The following is a 19417-nucleotide window of genomic DNA, read 5'->3' as shown; positions in this document are numbered from 1 at the left end:
CTGATTTCTCAAGACTGATTTTTCTGAAGTAGATCGCCAGAACTACTGAGGTGCCCCAGAGTGGACTTGAACCACCAACCTTTTGCTTAGTAGCCAGTTACTTAACCATTTGCTCCACTCAGTGTTTCTTATGTTATGAAACCCATAAAACTAAACCATCTACTCACCTCCAACTCATAATGGCCCTATATACCAAGGAGCTTCAAAAAGTTTGTGGAAAAATAAAAGAGAATGGAGTTTTTCCAGGAAGTTTTTGAAATCCCCTCATAGGACCGAGTAGCATTGCTCCTTAGGGTTTCTGAAACTGTACGTCTTGACAGAAGCAAACAGCCTCCTCTTCCTCCCATGACTGGTGGGTTCGAACTGACCTTTCAGTTAGCAGCCCAGTACTTAACCCACTGTACCATTGGTGCTCCTTCATGCAGAGTAAGATTAGTCTAATCATGCCAGTATCATATTTATAAAGATTTTGAAACAGCAAATGAATTCATGATCACTTCCGGTTTCCCTTGTTTTTTTGAGACAAATTTTTTAAAAATTTGTTCTGTTTTAGATTTTATCAACCTAATACCACAAAGTACTATGTAGTATTTTGGTTTTCGAATGAGTATTTAGTCTTGTGAAGAAAATGATGTTGTTGATAGGTGCCTTTGAATCAGTTCCAACTCATCGCAGCCCAATATGTACAATAGAAAGAGAAACCTCCTGGTGCTACAACATCCTCACAGTTTTTGTTCAGCTTGAGGCCACTCTTGTAGCCACTGTGCCCAATCTGTCTCCTTAAGGATGTTCCTCTTTTTCACGGACCCTCTTTCCTGTCCTTTTCCAGGGACTTGGCTTCCTGATACCATGTCCAAAGTCTCACCCTCCTCACGTCTAAGGAGCATTCTGACTGTGCATCCTCCCAGATAGATGTGTTTGTTCTTCTGGCCATCCGTGGTACTTCCAGTATTCTTCACCAACGCTATGATTCAAATAGATCAGTTCTTCTGCCTGTTTTTTTCACTGTCCAGTTGTCACGTGCATAAGAGACTGTTAAAAAGCACTATGACTTGGGCCAGGTACACCCTTAATCCTTAAAATGACATCTTTGCCTTTCAACACCTTTGAGAGGTCTTTGGGGCAAATTTGCCTGGTGCCATATGGCTTTTGATTTCTTTACTGCTGGTTCAGTGAGTGTTGATTGTGGCTCCAAGTAAAATGAAATTCTTGTCAATTTCAATACTTTTCCATTCATCTGATGTTGTTTATTGGTCCAGTTGTGAGGGTATTTGCTTTCTTTATGTTGAGTGCTAATCCATACTGAAGGCTGTAGTCTTTGATCATCATCAGATCCCCTGTGTTTTAATCAAGTAAGGTTATGTCATCTGTATATTGTAGGTTGTCATGAACCTTCCTTCAATCCTGATGCCATGTTCTTCTCCATATAGTCCAGATTCTTGGTTTATTTGCTCAGCAGACAGATGGAATTTGTTGTTGTTAAGTGCCGTCGAGTTGCTTCTGACTCATAGTGGCACTGTATGATGTTTCCCAGGAGTGGCTGGTGGGTTTGAAACCCCAATCATTTGGTTAGCAGTCCAGTGCTTATCCTACAGCTTATACACCAAGATGCCATATAGATTGAATGAGTAATGGTGAAAGGCTACAACCTTGAAGCACACCGTTCCTGATTGAAAACCGTGCAATATCCACTTGTTTTGCTAGAATTACTGTCTCTTGGCCTGTGTGCAGGTTCTGCATGAGCACAATTAAATGTTCTAGAATTCCCACTCTTCACAATGTTATCTGTAGTTTGTTAGGATCCACATAGGCAAATGTCTTTACATAGTAAATAAAACATAAGTAATCATCTTTTTTGGTACCCTTGCTTTATGCCAATATCCTTCAGATGTCAGGAATGATATCCCTTACTTCATATTCTATTCTGCATCCAGCTTGAATTTCTGGGAAGCCCTTGTTGGTTTGCTACTGCAGCCAACTTTAAAATGAGCATTCAGTCTTGTGAAGAAAAGACATCTAACTAATTTGCTTGGCAGTTTCAGTTAGACACTGAGTAAAACTTTGTTGTTTTTGTGTACTGTTGAATTGATTTTTGACTTCATAGAGGCCCCACTACAGAGTAGAGCTACCCCAAAGGATTTCCTAGGCTGTAATCTTTGTGGCTTCATATGTCTTTCAGTTTCTCATACTGTGGGGGTTTGCGTGTTGCTGTGATTCTTGAAGCTGTGCCACTTACGTTGCAAATACTAGCAGGGTTACCCATGGTGGGTAGATGTTAGCAGAGTTTCCCAGACTATAAACAGACTAGGAAGAATGACTAGACGGTTTACTTCTGAGGAATTATCCCCAGAAAACCAATGAAAAGCAGTGAGACATCATCTGATACAGTGCTGGAAGATGACTTCCTCAGGTGGAAGGCACTCAAAATACATATGAGGAAGAACTTTCTCCCTCCTCAAAGTAGAACTGACATTTGTGATGCGATGGAGTAAAGCTTTTGGAACCTTCATTTGCTGATGGGGCGCGATACAAAGGGAGAAGAGACAGCTATGCATTTATAAACAGAATGTGGAAATATGACGTATGAATCTAGGAAAATCAGAAGTTGTCAGAAATGCAACCGCTAACGATTCACATCGTAGCCATTGCTGAGCTGAAATGGACAGGCATTGACCATCTTAAGTTGGATAATCACATGATTTACTATTCTGGGAATGACACATGCTAGAGGTATGGCATTGCCTTCATCATCAAAAAGAGCATTTCAAAATCTGTCTTGAAGTACAACAGCATCTGTGGTAGGATAAAATTTCTATGCCTACAAGAATAGTTATCAGTGTCATTCAGATTTATACACCAACCACCAAAGCCAATGATGAAGAAATGGAATTCTTTCAAGTTCTTCAATCTTGAGCTGATCACACATTCACTTGGGATGCAAGGTAGAAACAAAGAGGAAGAGTAAGTAGTTGGAAAATAAAGCCTTGATGATAGAAACAAAACTGGAGATCACATGACAGCATTTTGTAAGACCAATAAGTTATTATTGTAAATACCTTTTTTTCTCCAACAACATGCAAGACAACTAAACACGTGGACCTCACCAGATGGAATACACAGGAATCAATGGACTGCTTCTCTGGGAAGAGACGACGGAGAAGCTCCATGTCATCAGTCAAAAACAAGGTCAGGGGCTGACTGGACTAGACCATCCATTGTTCATATGTAAGTTCAGGATGAAGCTGAAGAACATTAAGTTTACAAAAGCCAAAGCATATTCCATTTAAATTTAGAAATCATCACAAGAAAAGCTATGCACTGAACACTAGTAACTGGAGACCAGACGAGTTGTGGGGTACATCAAGAACATCGTAAGAGAAAAAAGCAGAAGGCCCTTAAAAACTCAGGAGAGAAAGAAAAGACCAAAGTGAACGTCAGAAGAGACTCGGAAACTCTGACATCCGCTCACCCTTGTGTATAGAGTGCTAACAGGAATGGAAGCAATGATGATGTGGAAGAGCTCAACAGAAGGGTTCAAAGAACAACGCAAGCAGACAGAGTGTTCTAATGAAGTGTGGAAAGATCTGGAATTAAAATACCAAGAGGGAAGAACAAGTTCAGCATTTTTCAAACTGAGAGAACTAAAGAAAAAATCTAGGCCTTAATCTGAATTTATGAAGGATACTATAGAGAGCGTGATGGCTCTGTAGGATAAGCACTGGACTTCAAACCAGAAGTTCAGCAGTTCAAATCTACCAGCTGCTCCATGGGAGAAAAGCTCCCTTAAAGACTTACGGTGTCAGAAACCCTATACAGGGTCATCTTGAGTTAGAACTGATTAACAATTAACAATTGTTAATTAATAATTAACAACAGCAATGAACAAAATATTAAATGATGCCCAAAGCATCAAAAGAAGATGAAGTAAATGGTTGATGTTTAACCATTTCAAGACAGCATATGATTAAGAGCTGATGGTATTGAATGAGGAAGCCCAAGCCGCACTGAAACAGTGTTCCAGGAATTGACGAATACCAAATGTAATGTTTCAGCAGACAGAAACAGTGCTCGTAGCGCTAGACTGTGCCGACACTTCTGGAAGACAGAGACCTGACCATTCAGCTGAAAAGAGATTTATATTTGTGCCCAATCCAAAGAGAGATGACCCAACAGAATGCAGAAGTAAACGAACAAAATCAATGTGCTATATTCATTTAAGATTTTGCTGATGAGAATTCAAAACTGGTTGCATCCGTAGATGTACAGGGAGCTGCAGAAATTCAAGCTGAATTCCAGAGAGGACATGGGACAAGGGGGTATCATTGCTGCCATCAGCTGGATCTTAGCAGAAAGGGAAAAATAAGCAGAAAAATATTAATTTGTGTTTATTGAGTTTGCCAATGCATTTAGCTGTGTGAATCATAACAAACTATGGGTAACATTGCAAAGAATGGTAATTCTAGAACACGTAATTGTAGAGGTGCGCATGCTGAACTTGAACATACAACATTGGACTAGAACAACAGGATATCACACGATTTAAAATCAGGAAAGATATACATGAGGGTTGTATCCCTTCACCATATATATTCAATCTGTACGCTGAGCAAAGAATCTGAGAAGCTGGACTATCTGAAGAAGACGACATCAGGATTGGAGGAAGGCTCGCAAACAACTTGTTTTCTGAAAGCGAACAATTGGTGCAATAAACAACATCATAATAAATGGAGAAAATATGTACGTTGTTAAGGATTTCATTTTACTTGGAGCCACGGTACACACTGATGGAAGCAGGAGTCAAGAAATTAAATTGCATAGTTATTGGGCGAATTGCTGCAAACGATCTCTTGAAAAGTGTCCAAGAACAAGGATGTCACATTGGGGACTAAGGTGCGCCTGACCCAAACCAGACCACTGTCAGTAGCCTCACAGGCATGTGAAAGCTGGACAATGAATAAGGACTACCAGAGAAAAACTGATACACTTGAATTATGGTGTTGGAGAAAAATGGAAAAAGTACTGTGGACAGCAGAACGAATGAATCTGTCTTGGAAAGAGTACAGCCAGAATGCTCCTTAGGTGTCAGGATGGTGAGACCTTGTACTTTGGAATGTTATCACGAGTCCCTGGAAAATGGCATGATGGTTGGTAAAGTAGAGGGTTAGCAGAAAAGAGGAACTACCCCACAGAGATGAACTGACAAGATGTCTATAGCAGTGAGCTGAAACATACCAATAATTGTGAGCATGCCAGGGGACCAGGTAGTGTTTTCAGTTGTTCATATGGTCGCTAGGGGTTAGTGCTGACTCAACAACACCTAGCAACAACTAACAGCAGTCTCTCCGAAAGCACCCATCAGGTCTTTCTAACACAGAGCCCCTGGGAGTATTGGAACTGCTAACCTTTCAGTTAGAAGCCAAGTGCTTAGCCAATGTGTCACCAGCACTCCTTGGAACTTTAATGAAATAAAAAGAAATTTACTGATTTTTTTTTCCCCCCTCAAAGCTGAGGCAGAACAGGCCTCCAACTAGTCTAGGCCCCAAAAGAATGTGATTGAGGCTCAGTTGCAAATGGTTAAGGACGTGGCTGCTAAGAGAAAGGTTGGGGTTTCAAGTCCACTCACAGGTACGTATCGAAGGAAGAATTGGTGATCCGCTTCTGAAAAGTCAGCCATTGAAAACCTTACAAAGCAATTCTTGTCTGACACAGATGACGTCAGAAATGGTACCAGTTTAGCTCACTGTCATTCAGTCTCTGAAGTAGTGAAATCATGAACTACATCTGCCTATCAGTCCTGCTTTATGGATAGGAGCTGCTCAACCTTGATCATCTTCTTTCTGGCTCCAGTCATTTCTAACAGCTTATTCATCATTTCTGTGGTTTCCCTGGCCACAAGTTTACATAAATGTTCCCCTTGGTTTTTGTTTTTTCCTCAACTCAGTGTATATAGTGTGGCAGTTAAGAGCGTGACTCCTTGAACCAAATTGTCTGAGACTGAACCCTAGCTCTGGGCCTTAGTGCTCAGTGATTTGGGATATGTTAATTTGTGTCTTTAACATCCCTCCTTTTTGTCTGCCTTTTACAGCATTTGTTGTTGTTGTTAAGTGCTGTAGAGTCCGTTTCCGACCCATAGTGACATCCTGTGTAAGGTTTCTGAGGAGCAGCTGGTGAGCTTGAACCGCTGACTTTGCAGCTCAAACGACTTTGCAGTCTGACGCATTAACTGACAGCACCATACCAGGAGTCCTTTGTAGCATTAGCCTGTGTTCATTATGAAGATTTTGCTTTTCTCAGATGAATCATGGTACATTTCTGTACACGTCTGAGTTAGCAGACTATGTTCCTTTTCACAGTGAACTGTAGATGTTGTTTGGCACATTTCCCTGGACCCAGAGATGAGTGAATGAGAGTCAGCCTGAGTGAGAGAAATTGATCTTAAAAGCCTCATATGAAATATAAAACTTCTGAAACTGAAGGAAAAGGCACGTGTCTGTGTTGAGAGAGATGGGAATCATGTCAGTAGAACTGAATAAAAAAGAGGTCACCCCAAAGATCATTTAAGGAATAGCAAAGAAAAAAAGCATGACATTGGATAAAAATATCTCTGTGTCGTGCAAAGATTCATTATCTGTTCAAGAGAACAGCATCTAATGTTTGCAAAAATTACTTGTTTTTACTATAAATTCCTCTGGTTTGCTTGTTATGTTATAATATACTTAGGACACACTTCTCTTGGAGAATAAGAAATAATGTCATTCACAAATCCTTTGAGAATTTCGAATTTCAGGATTTTGAATTTCGAATTTCAGGATCTTATGGTTGATGTGTTAAAAGAAGGGCAGAAGCACCCCTCTCTTGGTGGTTTAATAGAATTGAATGGTGGAGACGCCAGTCACAGAGCCTTTGTTATGTCACGGCTGTTGCTCTTGGGTAACTTGCTGTATTTTCCAACATTAAGATAACCTTGTTATTGGAAGATTGTTGTTGTTGTTGTTATGTGCTGTGGAGTCGGTTCCGACTCATAGCGACCCTACACAGGGTTTCCGAGGCTGTGAATCTTTATGGGAGCAGACCGCCTCATCTTTCTCCCGTGGAGCGGCTGGTAGTTTCGAACTGCTGACCTTGCGGCTCGCAGCCCAATTCGTAACCACTACGCTACCAGTGTACTTATTTTTCCAACAAACTGATGACAGTTGAAATGATCAATGACTCCACACTTTTCTCTGTCCTGCTTACCCAATTAAGGAGCTCTGGTAGCGTAGTGGTTACGAATCGGGCTGCGAACCACAAGGTCAGCAGTTTGAAACTACCAGCTGTTCCGCGGAAGAAAGATGAGGCTTTCTGCTCCCGTAAAGATTTACAGCCTCAGAAACCCTGTACAGGGTCGCTATGAATCAGAACTGATGCCACGGCACATAACAACAACAACTTACCCAATTAAGCAAAAACCATGACTAGTCTCTTAACTAAGTATAGTGATGAAATGTGCATGGTGGGTTAAGAGACACCGAAATGAGGAGCTCTGGTAGCGTAGTGGTTACGAATCGGGCTGCGAACCTTAAGGTCAGCGGTTCGAAATTACCAGCCGCTCCGCGGGAGAAAGATGAGGCTTTCTACTCCCGTAAAGATTTACAGCCTCGGAAACCCTGTGCAGGGTCGCTAGACGGCACTTAACAACAACAACAAAAACTTCATAAAGACAGTGACCATGTCTGATTTACTCAACACTGTTTACTAAGCCCCCTGTACAATTGATAATTGTTAATATCCATTGAGCACTTACTTATGGCCCCTCACCTCCCCCCCCACACACACACACAAAAAAAAGTCACAAACCAAACCAGTTGTCATCAAGTCAGTTGAATTCTAGCAATCTGATGTTGGTCAGAGCACACCTGTGTGCTCGCTAGGGTTTTCAATGGCTGGGATTATGGAAGTAGATAGCCAGGTCTTTCTTCCAAGGTACTACGTGAAACCACCAGTATTTTGGTGTGACACTGTCGGATAAGCACTGAAATTGTTAATGGAAAGGTTAGCAGTTCGCACCCACCAGCCGCTCCTTGGAAACCCTATACAGAGTCCCTATGAGTTGGAAGTGATTCAATGGCACTCCATGACAGTTTTGGTTAATGGTTGAATGCTTACTGTTATGTACTACACAGGCACACTCTAAGGTGTTTCCATATATTAATTCATTTAGTTCTCAGAACATCTGAGCAGGTAGATAGTATAGTGATCCCCAAGTGAGGCGCACAGGCTATGAAATTTGACCTGAGTCAGTTGCTACTAAAATACCTGGGATTCTAACACAGGCTCTGGAGCTTGGATTCTTAACCATGCCCTGTCCAAACGCTCAGTGCAGCAGACGTTCAATAACTATTGAAAGAAAAGAGAAAACTTGAGAACAAATCAAGCGAGCAAAGTGGCACAGGAGAGGAAGAAAGGAAAAGAGGAAAAACTTAGGAGAAACTAAGTCAAGACTTGAAGGAAAACAACAGAGCGAGACCCTTGGGATGCAGTCTAGCAGTGCAGCTACACACCCAATCACAGAACCCCTTTGCTAACATTGTCTATTGTCTTTCTAATAACTGTTTGCAGACCATGTGTTTAACCCATAATTACAGATTATAGTCCAAGTAGTTTAATCAGCTCAGTGGCATTTTGAATAAATGATTTTTTTTTTCATGCGGGAAAATGGCGTGAGTAGTAATTGCTATATATTACTAGCACAGAGAGAGAGGGTGCAAGCAAAAAACAAGTTTTCTTGTTGAACTTGAAACTTAACAAAAAAACCTGGAGATACAAATTTTTCCACATTCCTTATCTGTAAAAATAAGTAGAAAGAAATGCATAGGTCAGAAGTTCTTTACCGCTTTAAAAACATTTAAAGAAGATGAGGTTTAAATGATAGGGATGTTATTGTTGCGTGCCGTTGTGTCAGTTCTGACTCATAGCGACCCTGTATACAGTTTCCCAGGAGCAGCTGGTGAGCTTGAACCGCTGACCTTGTGGTTCAAACCGACTTTGCCATCCAGCACATTAGCCCACAGCGCCACACCAGGACTCCAAATGATAGGTATTGTTGTTGTTGTTGTTAAGTGCCATCGAGTCGTTTCCGACCCATAGCGACCCTGTATAGGGTTTCTGAGGGTGTAAATCTTTACGGGAGTAGAAAGCCTCATCTTTCTCCTGCGGAGCAGCTGGTAGTTTCGAACCGCTGACCTTAAGGTTCGCAGCCCGATTCGTAACCACTACGCTACCAGAGCTCCTTAAATGATAGGTATAACACCTTCTATTTTATCCCTAGCTTCTCTTGGTTCTTTTGGTTACTTTGGAACGGGGATAGAAACTCCACATCTATATTATTTTACTGATTTCCTAACTTGTTTATCAACTTTTTTTGTGTGATTTGGGAGAAAGTTGAGTGAGCTAATTGGTTTTCCATTCGACAGTTCATACACGTTTTGTTTCGTGGCACCGATAATGATTCCTAGAATGTAACTTCTAATCTTCCTACTTCCTCTACCTCCATTCCTCCTTTCTTACCCCTTCCTGCCATCTGAGCCTTATCCTGAGACAGGCATTGCCCTTTTGATCGTCTGTGGTTGATTATACTAATGAGAGCAGCGTATTTCCCTGGTGTTAGGGTTCGCTTTATAGACCTGTTATTTGAGCCACAGGCGTGAATCCAGTTCTGGTCCTGAAGAATGTCTAAGAGCTACATACAGTCTTAGACAAGTGAGCCTGGTCTTTTTTGTGATTTTGAGTTTTGTTCCATATTTTTTCTCCCACTCTATCCAAGCCCCCTTACTGTGATCCCTTTTAGGGCAATCTACAGTGATCGATTGGACTCAAGTGTGGCAGCGGTAGTGAGGTTGGCCCAGGATCGGACATTGTTTCGTTCTGCTGTGCTTAAGGTCGCTATGAGTTGGTGCCGACTCGGGGGCACCTGACGACAACAACAACAACAACAACAACAACAACAACAGTAGTAGCTGGGCACCATCTAGTTCTTCTGGTCTGTTGAAGAACTAGGTCACGGAGGCTGCGGTTTGTGTGGTCTGTTAATACTTTGGGTTAGTTGTTTCATCTCATCTTTGATTTACTAAACTCTTCTTTGCTCCAGACTGGGAGAAACCAATAGTTGCACCTTAGAAGGTTGTAAGAAACCAGTGACAACTCAGCAAAGTACGGTGTAGAACATTGCCTTTGTGGACTATGTTAGGACAGTTGACCTTGGTGTCTCCTAAAGGTATATGATTATGGCTAAGATGTTTTCCTAATCTGCGTTGCATTCCAATGTGGGTAAGTACTACAGTTTGTTTATCCATTAATCGGATGAATGGAAACTTACGCTGTTGCCCTCTTTGTGCTGTTGTGAACGCTGCTATACTGAACATGAGTTGTACACACCCATTCGTATCCGTTTTTATTTCTGATGTAGTTCTAGGATATATCCCTAGTCGTGGGATTGCTGAATCCTATGGTATTTCTGTTTCCAACTTTTTAAACAAATGCCATGCTGCTTTCCAAAGTGGGTGCACAGTTTTACATCCCCAACCAGGACTAGTGTGGCGCTGCGGGTTAATGCGCTGACTGCAAGGTTGATTTGAACCACAAGGTTGGTGGTTCAAGCTCACTCAGAAACCCTACACAGAGTCACTATGAGTCAGAACCGACTCGATAGCACTTAACAGCGACCAGGACTGTGTGAGAGTTTTTTTAGTCTCTTGATACCCTTGAAGCATTTGTTGTTTCTTGGTTTTTTCAGTTTGCTATTAATACCAAAGTATTGTTTTGATTGGCATCTCTCTAGTGACTAATGATTGTGAGCATTTCTTCATGTTGGCTGAATATTTGACGAAGTATCTGTTCATATCTGCTTCCCCTTTTTAAGATTTATATGTTACTTCCCTGTCGGATATGTCATTGTCAAAATGAATTCGTAGTCTGGAGTTCTCTTTTTACTCTTGGTGAAGGTTTTGATGTACTTAAATATTTTGGTTATGTTTCATAGACAATTTATGCCATGTTAGGACCTGTAAGCTTGTTCCTGTTTTTTTTTATTGATGGTCTTTATTGTTTCAGGTTTTACATTTAGGTCTTTGATCCATCTTGAGTTTATTTTTGCATATGATGTAAAACATGGTTCCTGTTTCATTTTTCTGTAAATGGAAATCCGGTTTTTTCAGCACTGTTGAGTAAGGAGAGTCTCTCTTCCCCATTTAATGCATTTCAGCCCTTGGTCAAAGGTCAGCTGACCATAGGTGAATACATTTGCTTCTAGATTCTCACTTCCTGCCCATTGCTCTATGTGTCTGTCATTGTACCCGTTCCAGGATGTTCTGACTACCACCACTGTAATCAGGAAGTATGAGGCTGCCTACTGTGTTCTTCTTTAGAGGTGTTTTGCTTATCCAGGGTCTTTTTCCTTTGTGTATAAAATTTTATGATTAATGTTTCCATTTCTTGAAAGAATGATTTTGTAGTATGAATTAGGATTGCAAAGTAAGAGTTTTGTTCTTTGTAGAGGTCTTTTGTTTCTCTTGTTAGATTTAGTCCTAAATATTTTCATCTTTTGGGTGGCTAATGGTATTATTTTCCTGGTTTCCTTTTTAGAGCTCTCTCTGTAAGCGGAAAGGAATTTGACTACTTTTGTGTCTGTTGATCTTGTATCCTGTCACTTTCCTAAACCTTTCAGTTGGTCCCTTTCTTGCCTCGTAATTCTGACTGTGATTTCTAGCACAATATTGAATATGAGTGGTGATAAAGGGCATCCTTGTCTACTTCCTGTTTACCAGGGTGTGTGTTTCTAGAAATTTGTCCATGATTTCTAGGTTTTCAAATTTGCTTTTCATAGTATTCTGTTATTATCCTTTTCATTGTTGTTGTTGTTAAGTGCCGTTGAGTCGGTCCCGACCCATAGCAACCCTGAACAGGGCTTCCAAGGCTATATGTCTTTTTTTTTTTTTAATGTTTTATTGTGAATTATGTGATAGTTTACATGGTAGAACATTGGTTTTACACCAAGGCTATAAGTCTTTACGGGAGCAGAAAACCTCATCTTTCTCCCACGGAGCAGCTGGTAGTTTCGAACTGCTGACCTTGCAGTTTGCAGCCTGATTCGTAACCACTATGCTACCAGAGCTCCTTCATAGTATTCTGTTATTATCTTTTTCATAGTATTCTGTTATTAACCTTTTCATTTCCGTTGATTTTGTTGTGATGCTGCCCATTTCATATCTTGTTCATGCTGTTTGCATCTTCAGATTTGATAGTTATTTGTTGATTTTTACTAATCTTTTAAAAGAACCAGTTTCTCGTTTTAGTGATTCTGTTGTTTCTCTGTTTTCCTTTATTAATACTGTATTCTTTATTATTTCTTTACTTCTGGAAATGGTAGGCCTATTTTGCTGCTCCTTTTCTTTTTTAAAGTGTGAATTGGATGAAGGCTCATAGAACAGATCAATTTTCCCCCCAAAATTCATGCACATTTTATTTAATCTCTTTGACTGCAATCTCCACAATGCATCATCACTTATCCCACTTTCTCGCTGTATTTGTTTCCTTTCTTCCTTCTTTTTCACCGTCTTTGAACTTGAACCCTGAGCTTCAGAGAAAAGCCTAGAGAAGTGGGTTCAGTATTGATTAGAAGAAGCAGCCAAGCGCGGAGTGAGGCTGGATAGACACTGTGTTGAATTGTCAGCTGGTCTGACACAACGTAGCCGTTTTGAACTTTTGTAAGCAGCCTTCTACTGGGACAGCAAACTGATAATGAGCTTGATTTGCCCACGTTCAAATAAGTGCCCATGTTGGTGGCCGAGGACCAGAAAGGTATGGTCCACTCTTTGTTCCTCATACCTTTCCAGTGAGCAGAACCAGGGCTATAGGCAGAATTAAATAATCCACAAAGCACTGGCAGATCTAATAAAGAAAAAGTAGATGCAAATAACACAAGAAATAAATGAAATGAGTGATGTCACAACAGAGTCAATGGAAATATTAAGGATGATCATAGAATACTATGAAGAACTGTATTGCAACAAAGTTGAAAAACTAATCAAAGTGGACAAGGTTGTAGAAACACACTACTAACTAAACTAACATGGACTGAACTAGAAAACTTGAACAAACCAAATATGAACAACAAAATGTGAACTTTTAAGAAGTCCCAACAGAAACAAAGCCTAAGCTCAGACAGCTTCGCTGGTGCATTTTACCAAGCGTTCAGAGGAGAACTGACACCAGCTCTACTCAAACTATCCCAGACACACACAAAAATGGACAATTCCCAAATTCATTTTATGAAGCAAGCAATAACCCTGAAACCAAAGCCAGGCAAAGAATATACCTTATAAACACAGATGCAAAAATTCTCAACAAAATCCAAACCAGTAGAAACCAATGGTGTGTAATAATAATAATCGTGACCAACTGCGATACATAGAAGGTATGCAAGGATGAGTCAACAATTCAAAAATAATCAACATAATCCAGCACATAAATAAAACAAAGAAAAGAACCACAGGATCATATCAATTGATGCAGAAAAGTCAGTTGGCCAAATCCAACTCCTATTTCTGATAAAAAACACTCAACAAAATAGGAATAGGACAGAAATTCGTCAACATGATTAAGATCTATTTACAAAGCAATGGCCAACATTACTCTCAAGGAGAGAAACTAAGCGCATTCCTGTTGCAAATGGGAAACAGACAGAGATGTCCTTTATCATCACTCTTATTCAGTATTCTGTTGGAAGTCTCAACCAGAACTACAAGGCAACATACAAAATTGGTTGGATTTTTCATACTAGGGTTGGGGACCTTCCAGGCCATGGGCCATATAAGGCCCTCGAAACCATTCAGTCTAACCCTGCTAAGGCAACCACAATTCCAGCCATACCACTAAGGGTGAGTTAATTAAATGTTTGACCAAATATAGCAGCTAATTTGTTACGTTGATAATTTTGTATGGCCTGCAAATAATGTTATAAATTTTGGCAGGAGAAAGGTTCCCTACTCCTGCTTTATACTAACACAGAGAGTCCTGAAGAGGAAACCAGAAAAACAATACTGTTTATAGTGGTCATCCCAAAGATGAAATACTTAGGAATCAATCTATCCAGAGAAACAAAAGACCTGTACAAAAACTCTAAAACACTACTACGAGAAACCAAAAGAACCTACATACATGGAAGAATATACCATGCTCATGGATAGGAAGACTTAACATTAAAAATGTTAAGACTACCCAAAGCGATCTACAGACGTAAAACAATCCCATTCCAGATTCAAACATCATTTTTTAAAGATGTAGAAAAACGAATTACTAACTTTATATGGAAAGGTAAGAAACTTCAGATAAAGCTCACTACTAAAGTGTTTTCGTTCTGTTGGGCATAGGATTGCTATGAGTCGGTGCCGACTTGATGGCACCTAACAGCAACAACAAAAAGAAGAATCCTAGCATGGTGCCATAGGATAAGCAGTGGCCTGCAAGGTCAGTTTGAACCACAACATTGGCAGTTCAGACTTACCAGCTGCTCCTCAGAAACCCTATACAGGGGCACTATGAGTCGCAAGCACTCAATGGCACTTAACAACAACACCTCTGTCATATACAAAAATGAACTCAAGATGGATCAAAGACCTAGAATTATAATGGTCATCAATTTAAAAATAGGGACAGATTTAGGGGCCCTAATACACATCGTCTCTTCCTTCCTCTCTTCTCCAAGCAGAGATACCAATTGTGTCGTGAAAGGCTGCTTACAAGCTTTTCAGATCCTAAGCACTCTGTGTCAAACGAAGAGGGAGAATAATACCCAAACCGTGTTGTTCTTATTGTCGTGTGCCACTGATTTGGTTCCAATTCATAGCAACCCCGTATAGGGTTTCTGAGAGCAGCTGGTGAGCAGACCATTTAATTGTGATCTCCAACAGAAACACAACCCTAACCCGCCAAACAAAGGAACCAGATTCCATGAAGTGTTTGTACACAACTAGTCTCAGCAACTACTTTTTCTCTTTTGATCATAATCCATATGGATACATCACACAACTTTGGTTAATTCAACCTTTTACAAGTATGCAGTTTATTGTCAGAACTTACATCATATGCTTAATCAGTGTATTTCTTTCTCTCAGCATAATCTGAAACTCAGCAGCAGAATGCCTCCCCTTCAGTTGCTGTCAGGGTAAACTTTACTCTGTAGGACATTCAGTAGCTTATTTTTCAGAAGCAGTTGCCAGGCCTTTCTTCCAAGGTGTCTCTGGCTAGAATCTCCAGTCTTTCAGTTAGCAACATAAAACATTTACACCATCCAAAACTCCATTAATTAATTTATTTTCAAGATTGCTGTTTTCTGTAAGAATGCCTATAATTCAAAATTTAATACCACGATTATTTACTTTATTACTGAAATTGTTTCAGCTTTGGCCATTAGGAGCTCATTCCTTTTGGTTTTCTTCTTTTCAAATGGTCCTTTTTTGAGCACTTCTCTGTTTTCAGGTAGAAGATATTCCAGGTTCATCTTGAATTTTTCAAAATCCAGTCCTGAAATCAATCACTACTTCACTAAGCACTTGTTTGCACAAGGGGGAAAGAGAATCAAACCCCAAATCAGCCCAAGGCCGATTCCTATGAAGTAGTATCTCTACCTGGAGAAGAGAGGGAGGAGAATCAGGAATTGGTGGAGGAAATGGAATGTGTGGTTAATTGCCTTCTTGAAACCAGAAGTACTGAAATGGTGCCTGTTGTTGTTGTTAGGGACCATCAAGTCGGTACCGACTCATAGCGACCCTGTGTACAACAGAATGAAACACTGCCCGGTCCTGGGCCAGCCTCACAATTGTTGCCACGTTTGAGCCCATTAATGCTGCCAGTCTGCCAATCCATCTCGCTGAGGGTCTTCCTCTTTATCTCTGACCCTCCACCTTACCAAACATGATATCCTTCTCCAGTGACTGGTCCCTTCTGACAATATGTCCGAAGTATGAGAGACAAAGTTTGGCCATCCTGGCCTCCAAGGAGCACTCTGGCTGTACTTCTTCCAAAATGGATCTATTGGTTCTTTTGGCAGCCCATGACACTTTCAATATTCTCCTCCAACACCATAACTCAAAAGCATCAATTCTTCTACGGTCTTCCTTATTCACTGTCCAGCTTTCGCATGCATATGAAATTATTGAAAATACCATGGCTTGGGTCAGGCGCACCTTAGTCCTCAAGCTGACATGCTTGCTCTTCAGCACTTGAAAAGGCCTTAGGCAGCAGATTTGCCTAATGCAATACGTCATTTGATTTATTGACTGCTGCTTCCTTGAGTGTTGATAGTTGATCCAAGAAGAATGAAGTCCTTGACAACTTCAATCTTTTCTCCATTGATAGGAATGCTGTTTATTGATCCAGTGGTGAGAATTTTTGTTTTCTTGACATTGAGGTGCAATCCATATACCGAAGGCTGTGCTCTTTGATTTTCATCAGTAAATGTTTTAAGTTCTCTTCACTTTCAGCAAGCAAGGTTATATCATCTGCATATCACAGGTTGTTAATGAGTCTTCCTCCAATCCTGATGCCATGTTTTTCTTCATATAGCCCAGCTCCTTAGATTATTTGCTCAGCATACAGGTTGAGTAAGTATGGTGAAAGAATACAACCCTGTCGCACACCTTTCTTAATTTTAAACCATTCAGTGTTCCCATGTTCTGTTCAAACACCTGCATCTTGGTCCAGGTACAGATTCTTCATGAGCACAATGACGTGTTCTGGAATACTCATACTTCACAATGTTGTCCATAGCTTGTCATGATCCACACAATCGAAAGCCTTTGTGTAGTTAATAAAGCACAGGTAAACATCTTTCCAGTATTCTCTGCTTTCAGCCAAGATCCATCGGGCATCAGCAATGATATCCCTCGTTCCATGGCCTCTTCTGAATCTAGGTTGAACCTCTGGAAGTTTTCCGTTAATGTATGCTTGCAGCTGTTTCTGTATTACCTTTAGTAAAACTTTACTCACAGGGGATAACAAAGGTATTGTCTGATGATGTCCGCCTTCTGGTGCCTAGCTACTGTCATTACTGAACATTTTTTATAGAATGACCCTGATGAAAAGGGGGGAATTTTAGAATAGAATTTCTGATACATTTGGAACCCAGACTTTCTAGCACCATAGAGACTGGTTGCTTTCACCATTGTGCTCAGTTAGGATCAAGCTATCAACAGCAACTTGAAAGATTAGATAGGAAACCTAGGAGGAAATTAGCTTCTGTTAATGTGGTAGAAACAACTTTGAGAAAGTACGTTCAAATGACTGTACAACTTGGAAAATAATCAATGTCTCTGAACTGTACAGGTAGACACGGTTGGATTTTGGTGCATTTTTGCTGCATATAATCTCAACAACAATAGCAAAATTTCAAATCAAAACAAAAAACATCCTATGGGATTGACTTCATGCCATCTGGTACTGATAAAGTTGAATCACAGATTGAAATAGTGGTTCCTTGATGTAATAAGTATTTTTCTATGCACATGGTAATTCTTCATTGTTTGATTCCAACCCATCGCGACCCTGCATAGGTTTTCCGAGGAGCACCTGGTGAACTTGAACTGCCGACCTTGTGGTTCAAGTTGACTTCAGACATTCGAGGAAATAGTGCATTATCTTTTAATTTCTTGGCTATCCCATAATTTCAAGGCATTGAAAAGGGAGCCTGGGTGACACAGTGGTTAAAATGCTTGTGTGGTAACTGAAAGCTTGAGGTGGCTTGAATCCCCAGGTTCATGGGAGAAAGATGTGGCCGTCAGTTTCCATAGATGACAGCCTTGGAAACGCCGTAGGGCCGTTCTCCTTTGTTCTGTAGGGGGGATCTGCCTCCGAGGCAATGATGCTGGCTTGTTGTTGTTGGTAATTTATAAGGAGGCCTTGTAGTGCTGTAGGATAATCGCTGGAATGCTGACTGCAACGTCACCAGTTTAAAGCCATCAGCTAGTCTGCTGGAGAAAGATGAGGCTTTAGTTTGTGGAAACCCTAATTAGGGTAATTACGGTATGGAATCGACTGGATGCTACGAGGTTTTGGTTGATTGGTTTATAGCTATTTAAACAGGAAAGATTTTATCTAAGTAAGGCTACAACCGCTTACCAGCGCTGTAATTGCTAATAAGCCAAATCATTTGGATTCTACTGGAGTCCTGGTGTGGCGTTGTGGGTTAACGTGCCAGACTGCAAAGCCCTTTGAACTGTAAGGTGGGTGGTTCAGGCTCACCAGCTGCTCCTTAGAAACCCTATACAGGGTTGCTCTAGGTCAGAATCTACTCGACGGCACTTAACAACAATACATGGTCGGACTCCTGTAGAATCAACACTAGACTGTGAGCCACGAGGCCAGCAGTTCAAACTCATCAGCTGCTCCTTGGAAATCCCATACAGGGTTGCTATGAGTCAGAACTGACTCGACGGCACTTAACAACAGCAACAACACATAGTTAGTGGTTCAAACTCACCAACTGCTCCTAGGAACCCCTATACAGGGTAGCTATGAGTCGGAACCAACTTGATGGCACTTAATAATAACAACACTGCAGAATCATGGCGTCCTGGTGTGACGCTGTAGGATAAGATGCGTTGTTAAAACCTTCTACAGGCTCACTATGAGTTGGAACCAACTCAATAGCATTTAACAACAACAACAAGAACAATACATGACCACGGAGTCCTGGCGCTATAGGGTAAGCACTGTACTGCTAACTACATGGTTAGCAGTTCAAACCTCAGAAAACCTATACAGGGTCACTATGAGTCGGAACCGACTTGATGGCACTTAATAACATAACACAGGACTCTGTCATAACACAGAGTCCTGGTATGGTGCTTTGGGATAAGCACTGGCCTGCTAACCACAAGCTAACTTCAAGGAGAGTAGTTCAAACTGTATATGGGTTACTATGAGTTGAGACTGACCCGACAGCATTGTGGAGGAATGAGACGTGGCCTGCCACACTGTCAGGAGACCTTGGAGCACACCAACAGTAGAAGACAAACTAGGTGTCTGTGACTGCTGAAAAATTAGACTTTATGAAAAAAATAAAAAAGGAATCCACAAAGTGGGGGACCTTTTTGGTAACAAAATTTATAGAAAACTTCCACTTATAAATTGGGCAGAGACATGCTTCACCAGACATTCAGGAGGCCAACAAACACATGAAGAAACTTTGACAATCACTAGCCACCGGTTCTAGTTCGTAATGACTCTGTACAGGGTTTCCAAGGCTGTAAATCTTTACCGGAGCAGAAAGCCTTATCTTGCTGCCAGAGTGGATAGTAGATTCCAACCAAAGGCCTTGCGCTTAGCAGCCCAACTCATAACCCACGATTCTACCACTATTTACTAGCTATTAGAGAGATTAAAA

General features: G+C 40.8%; 1 protein-coding gene across 1 annotated transcript in view; it reads left to right on the top strand.

Annotated features, from left to right (window-relative positions):
- LOC102816376 (mitogen-activated protein kinase kinase kinase MLK4-like) overlaps positions 1 to 19417 on the top strand; it is a 122702-nt gene that overhangs the window by 91259 nt on the left and 12026 nt on the right. The gene's annotated exons all lie outside the window — the stretch shown is intronic.

Source organism: Chrysochloris asiatica, unplaced genomic scaffold (assembly GCF_000296735.1).
Source record: "Chrysochloris asiatica unplaced genomic scaffold, ChrAsi1.0 scaffold00119, whole genome shotgun sequence".
Taxonomy (NCBI): Eukaryota; Metazoa; Chordata; class Mammalia; order Afrosoricida; family Chrysochloridae; genus Chrysochloris; species Chrysochloris asiatica.
This window is presented reverse-complemented; position numbering and strand designations above follow the sequence as displayed.